This window comes from Chiloscyllium punctatum, chromosome 18 (assembly GCF_047496795.1).
Source record: "Chiloscyllium punctatum isolate Juve2018m chromosome 18, sChiPun1.3, whole genome shotgun sequence".
In the NCBI taxonomy this organism is placed as follows: Eukaryota; Metazoa; Chordata; class Chondrichthyes; order Orectolobiformes; family Hemiscylliidae; genus Chiloscyllium; species Chiloscyllium punctatum.
The window spans coordinates 10901648-10909090 of NC_092756.1; the positions used below are offsets into that span (position 1 = coordinate 10901648).

At 43.2% G+C, this 7443-nt stretch overlaps 1 non-coding gene across 1 annotated transcript; it reads right to left on the bottom strand.

The window, feature by feature from the left end:
• Nucleotides 1-6488: 6488 nt before the first annotated feature.
• On the bottom strand, nucleotides 6489-6570 carry trnan-guu (transfer RNA asparagine (anticodon GUU)). The gene has a single exon. It is a non-coding gene; the product is annotated as a tRNA-Asn (tRNA).
• Nucleotides 6571-7443: the final 873 nt, after the last annotated feature.

Below are 7443 nucleotides of genomic sequence, written 5' to 3' on the forward strand. Positions count from 1 at the left end.
CCTCATCCGAACAGGGAGCAAGAATATCTTACCTGTTGGAAAAGGCCAGGGGCTGAGGCTCCTCCACTCCTGAACTCAGGTTCCCCCTACCTGCCTCACTTACAGTCACACTCTAATGAGGCTGAACACGAGCTGAATGTGAATTACTTAATCTCCTAGGTGTGACTGCCTCCTGAAACAAAGCGTCCAGGTAACTCTCCCCCTTCCGGATGTGCCACAGTGTTTGAAACTCAGATTCCAGATCAGCAACTCTGATCCGGAGTTCTTCCATCAACCAACACTTACTGCAGATGTGGTCACTGCGATTCACAATGGGATCAGCCAGCTCCCACATCATACAGCTACAGCACATCACCTGCCCAGCCATCTCTGCTTAGTTAATTAATTACTTAGTTACTTTGTACAAGTTTGAGATAGAATACTTTCTGATACCTCTCTGCTATAGTCTTTCCCTAATAAAGAATTAATATATATATACAAACAAAGTAAATTTTTAACCAGTCACTGGTAAAGAAATAGAAAATCCTAACCTTAAAAAAGAACAGTGTAGTTAAGGAGGTTTGAAAGGAGGGTGGGTGGGGGATATACCGGTGTAGAATCTCAGGTTTAGCGGCCTTCCTGATTTATAAACTCACTGCTTTCCTTTCCGGCTGCCCCTCTGGTAGCTGTCACTTCCTCTGCTGCTCCCGCTCTTTCTGTGAAGGTAAGTTATTTTAAAACAAACTGTCTTACCTTAGCTGTAGTCTTCCGGGTTCGTTTTTACTCAGCCGCTGCTTCCACTCAAATGGGCAAGGAACACTGGGACGGGAGGGGCTGAATACTTCCTTTCTTTGCTGTAACCAGACATTGGTGTTGAACTCTGAAATGGGACAACATCAGACAAGTCGGTGAAATCTTACTTTCTGCTTGTTTTCTCCCGAGGCCTATGTCACACTTGGGGAAATGTGTCGGCGTGCTTCAGTCTATGGGTAAAAATGGGGTTCAGTTTCCATCTCAAACATAAATCCCATTGATTGTGTTTTACGGGATTAAAACGTTACAGAGAAATTAGCATTCAGGTGAAACGTCAGAGTTTACAAGGTTATAGACCAAGTGCTGGGAAATGAGATGAAGGGACCCATTTCTGTGCTGTAAACACTCCATAATTCAATCATTTTTGAGGGGAAACATGTCTGCAGTGACATAATTCCAAAAACGGTGTTCTGAAGAAACGGTGCAAATGCTTCTGCCCTCATCCCTGGCGGTCTAGTGGTTAGTATTCAGCGCTTTATCTGAGTGGCCTGGGTTTCATTACCGTTCAGGAAATCAGGACTTCTTGATCCTGATGCAGAGAGCGCAGCTCTACCAGGAATCTGTTTCATGCCTTTGATCAGTCAATACTCCAGCTCATCAAAGAAGGGAAAAGTGCCTTTCCTCTCTCTGCACAGTCGGACAGTTAATCCTTCATTCTCCTCTGATTCCACTTCCCAAAGAGTTTCAAAATATTGTCAAAACTGAGTCTCAGCTATTTCTTTTCTGTGCTTTTCATCCATAGAAGCTGCAGTGATTGATTGCGTTGGTTTCTGAAAACAAAACGTACCCATGTGCAGTGTATTGGGCTATTCCAAGATTGCCTTCTCTGACAACGGTGGGACATGACTGATGTTGTCTATGATATGGAAGTGCCAGTGTTTGAGTTGAGTAGACAAAGTTAAAAATTACACAATATCAGGGCAGAGCCCAGCAGGTTTATTTGGAAGCACTAGCTTTTGGAGAGTCGCTCCTTCATCAGGTGGGTGTTTTTCTGCAGAAACTTGGTGTGTGTGTCCATATGCGCGATCTTTTGGAAGATCATCTGGACTTTAACCGACCGTTCGTGGTGTCGACGGCACACGTTACTTGGATGTGTTGGTGTTGGACTGGGGTGGATACATTTAATAATCACACAAAGAAATTTTAGATTCCAAGAGGTGACAAACACATGATGAAGAAACAGTGCATGGAACACTGGTGCTTCCAAATATGTCTGTTCTATACAATCTGGTGCTGTGTGATTTTTACTCTGATAGCTCTTGGCAATGTTTAACTGATCGAAGACAGTGAAAGAATTTTCGTTCGTGGAGATGAAAATTTCCAATATTACCCACCTCAACATAACAAAAATGAGTAGGTTGGATGTGTGATGAATCGCCATAATGCGCTTGCGCAAAGTAAAAGTTGAACTTACAACCGCCTAATGCGTTGCCAGCTATACGAATGGTTGTGCCACTGGCCAGATGCACAGCTGAGGTTTTACACGCTGAAGAGCTGTGGTGTTAACAAGGGCATGAGCAATAGCAGTAACAGTCACAAGGCGAACAAAAACAAAGATAATCAACATCATTGATTCACTTCAAATTGTCCTCAGAAAAACGACCATTCACAATCTGATCAGCCAATCAATGAGGTCACTGCTGATCTTGGAAATTGCAACTGACTTTGCTACGTTTTCACCAAAATTTGAAGTAAAGTCCAGCCTAATCATAACATCGCATATTCCCGTTAATTTTCAGTTTTAGATTACGTTATTGACCTGTCCGTATTTGCAGGGAATGAGTGAAAACGTCCTTCCGGTGATGTAATCCAGTGCAGAGAATGCCAGAAATGAAAGGACAAAGACATGAAACATCACTCCCATTTCTCTCTGTACCAATGCGTTTTCCTGAGTTGAATATTTTCAGGACTTGTCTTTATTATCTAAAGAATTAATTATTTTCCCGGGAAAGATTCTTCATAAATCAATTAACATCTGAGGTGTTGAAACATATTTTACTTTAGATTAAACTAGTTGAATATCCTTTCCCCCAGCCTAACGTCCCAATCCTCCCTCCTCTTCCATGTAAATGCAAGCTGATCCAGGTGATGTTGGAGCTCCCAACCTGACGTTCCAATGCTCCTTGCTGCTCCATGTCAATAGAAGCGGTTCTACTTGAAGTTGGAGCGCCCAGTCTGATGTCATAATGCTCCCTGCTCCATGTCAGTAGAAGTGGAGCAGTTCAGGTTAGACCTACCATTCTGATGTCCCAATGCGCCCAGCTGCTAAATGTCATTAAACGCTGATCCTTGTGAGGTTGGAGCTCCCAGTCTGATGTCCCAATGTTCCCTCCTCCATGTCAATAGAAGTGGTCCAGTTGAGGTTGGATCTATCACTCTGATGTCCCAATGTTACCTGCTGCTACATGTCATTAAAGGCTGCTCCAGGTGAGAGTGGAGCTCCCAGAATGATCACCCAAAGCTCCCTGCTCCAGGCCAACTGAAGCTGCTCCAAATAAGGTTAGATCTTGCATTCGGATGTGCCAATGCTCCCTGCTGCTCCATGTCAATGGAAGCTGCTCCAGGTGTGGTTGGAAGTCCTAGAATGATGCTACAATGCTCCCTGGTCCACGTCAAAAGACGCTGCTCCAGATGAAGTGGGAGCTCCCATCCCTGGCAGCTCACATACGTCCATACCATCATAGAAATACTGCCCACTGAACATTTCCACCACTGGAGCCATTGGTGGAATATCCACATCATGAGAAGCTAATATTATTTTTAGTCACCACCGAATCATTATTTCCAAAAGTTATTCTTTCTTAAACCTTATTTAGCATGTGCATACTGCAGTCAATCCGAAGTAAGATAATGGTGCTTATTGATCTATGCTTATTAAACATTGCATCCTATTTTTCTTGTTGAGTAACTGCGAGTTAGCAAGGACAATGTCTATATCGAAATCACACTTTTATTCCAGGTGAGAGATTGTGGTTTGCATTTTTTAAAATGAACTTGTTCACTGTGTAAAATGATCAAATAAATCTCAATTTCAAAACAAAATTGGTAACGTTGTCATCTATCTTGAAATGTGATGTCTTCTTCTTTCAACCAGACGGGTATTATAACGAAAAGTCTATTAATGATATGCGTATAAAGACACTTTAAATCGCAAGGTTTGTGAAGGTTTGTAGCTCAGGTTGAGGTTTAAGGTGTAGGTTTACTCGCTGAGCTGTAGGTTTGATATCCAGACGTTTCATTACCTGGCTAGGTAACATCATCAGTGGCGATCTGCAAGTGAAGCGAAGCTGTTGTCTCTTGCTTTCTATTTATACCTTTCTCCTGGATGGGGTTCCTGGGTTTGTGGTGATGTCATTTCCGGTTTGTTTTCTGCGGGGTTGATAGATGTGTTTGTTTATGGCATTGTTGTTGGAGTGCCAGGCCTCGGGAATTCTCGAGCATGTCTTTGTTTAGACTGTCCCAGTATCAATTTGTTGGCCAAGTCGAACTGGACTACCAAAAATCCATAAACCAGGAGCCCCCTCAGACCCATAGTCTCATTACCCGGAACACCAACTTACAGACTGGACAAAGAACTACAAGCAAGACTGAAATACCTCACAGAAGAGTCACAGCACTCCATCCACTCCACCCAGGAATTCCTAAAAATCATCAAAAACACCAAAGTAGAGGAAGGGGAAGCAATGGTCTCATTCGACATAATAGAACTGTTCACCTTGATCAACATCGACCTGGCAAAGGAAACACACTTTTACAAGAGACCATCACACACACCAACCACCATCAATCACATTACCAACGAAAACATCATGAAGCTTGTGGACCTGTGCCTCACCACCCACTTCACTTTCAACAACATAGTCTACAAACAAACCCCCAATGGCCCATCCATGGGATCTCCGCTATCAGGATTCATAGCAGAAGCGGTAATGCAAAGACTAGAACAAACAGCCCTTGCAACAATCAAACCAAAATCTGGGTCCGCTACGCAGATGACACCTTTGTCATCACAAAACGAAACAAGATAGTAAAGACATTTAACATCATCAACAACACTCTCACAGGCATAAAGTTCAACAAGGAGGAAGAAACCGACAACAAACTCGCATTCCTGAAAGACACAGTAGAAAGAAAGGACAACAGAGAACTACAACTCTTTGCATACAGAAAAGCGACAAACACTGACCAAATACTTAACTACACCAGTAACCATCCCATCATACACAAACGAAGCTGCGTCAGAACAGTATTCCAACGAGCCACCACACACTGCAGCACAGACGAACTTCGGAAAACAGAGGAAAACCACCTTTACAATGTATTCGAGAAGAACAGATACCTAAAAAAATACAGTCCACACATTCCTCAAGAACAAACCACGACAAGCAGACCAAACAGAGCCAGAAACCATAAGATCCTTACCATACATCAAAGAAGTTTCAGACATGACAGCCAGACTACTTCGACCCCTCGGAATCCTAGTAGCACACAAACCCACCAACACTCTCAAACAAAAACTAACAAACTTAAAAGAACCAGAACAATCCACAGACAAAACCAACGTCATCTACAAAATTCCATGCTAGCCAAAAAAAGACACGACCTTCTCTCCCTCGTAGCCCTACACACGGATTAAAAATACCACCATTTCGACTGGGACAACACATCTATACTGGGACAGGCTAATCAAAGACACGCCCGAGAATTCATAGAGGCCTGGCACTCCAACCACAACGCCATAAACAAACACATTGATCTCGATTCCATCTATCAACCCCTCAGAAAACGAACAGGAAATGACATCACCACAAACCCCAGGAACCCCATCGAGGAGAAAGATATAAATAGAAAGCAGGAGACAACAGATTCGCTTCACTTGGAGGTTGCCACTGATGATGATGTTACCTAGCCAAGTAATGAAATGTCTGGATATCAAAGCTACAGCTGAGCAAGCAAACCTACACCCTACATTTTATATTATTTTTCATGTTTATATTGCATGAATCTGCGGTTATTGATCCACAGTTTAGTTTGCCTCCCTGAAGGTAACATGCTGATTTCTCCAGTTGTTCATAGTTCAATGTGATGCATCCAGTGTGTGCATAACGAGAGGGAGCTTGCTTCCCACATCTTGTGTTTATCTGTGCCTTATGTCCAGCATTCATCAATGGCGAGAGCAAGGGGCGAGGGCGAGACCAATATGTCAGTCTTTCCGTGCCCATGCACGGCACCCACATTGGCAATTCTCCACTGTGCATTTCCAGCCAGTTCTCAGTACCCCTACACCCACGCCCTGCCCCTTTGAAATATCGCCATCATTTTGTGCTGTCTCGCTGTGCTCTTCTCACCATGATGAATTACTTCTCTTCAATCTCCTTCAGGTTTCATCTGACAAAACGTTCATTAAGAATCCCTTTGCATAAACATGCACTTCGCAGCTCTCATTATTTGATTTTCCTGGATGTCTTTCAAACGGAAAAACGTTCACAGCAACTTGATTTGCAAAAGGAAACCGCGCTCCCTTTCATTATCCCAATGCAACCTACATTTCAATACAGTTTCGTCAACAGGCTCAGACCATTCTTTGAAATTTTGTAATAGTGTAAATGCGTATAAACTGACCATTAGCGTTCCAGTTTCAAAATGACAGCTGTGATCATCTGAAAACAGCACCACGAAAATGCCGTTGATGACAGCGACGAGAGTGGGATTCGAACCCACGCGTGCAGAGCACAATGGATTAACAGCCCATCGCCTTAACCTCTCGGCCACCTCGTCACAGATGCAGGATTGACTATGACCTTATGAATAATTGAATTGGGTAAATTATGCAGAGCAGCAGATATTTCTCCCTGGTGTTGGTAAAATGATAAATAACACAGTACGGTTCCAAGACTTTGGTCTGACCCCTGGGTTGTGGGGCAAATGCACTCCCACTGTCACACTATGCACACAGTGATCTGAACAAAAATGAGGAAATGAATATGTAACAAGGTCTGTTGAATTCTGTGAAGATTTGAAGCTTTCGGAATGAAGAACCCGAGACAGCAGGAGGTGTTCTTTCAATAAAGAGTTGGATAGAGATCTTAAGGATAGTGGAATCAAGGGTTATGGGGATAAGGCAGGAACAGGATACAGATTGAGGATGTTCAGCCATGATCATAATAAATGGTGGTGCTGGCTCGAAGGACAGAATGGCCGACACCTGCACCTGTTATCTATTGTCTATTAAATTGCCTGTGAGGAATTGTTTTCCAGACTGGAGGTGAGTGCATAGTGCTCAATGTCATTATTCAGAAAACCTAACTTCCGCTCAGACGTTTTTGACACGCACTTGTGTACAGAACAGACAATTTCAAAATCCAAAATAAGGCTAAACTGACAATTAAACTCAACAATGCAAAAACCTTGATCTGTATCATGTTCCTGGGCCGTGCGACACCAAGTCAATGTATGATCACAGCAATACAGTGAGCAAGTGTCAGAAGGAATATGAGTGCAGTGCCAGTGCGCATGCTGGGAGCAGCAGGTGACACAAGGGGAAGTGGATTTCCCACAACAGGAACACTTCCCAAACAGAGGACTGCGGTGGAAGAATTCAGAGGGGGTTTATATTTTGGAATTTGATGCCAGAGACACAATGGAGATCTG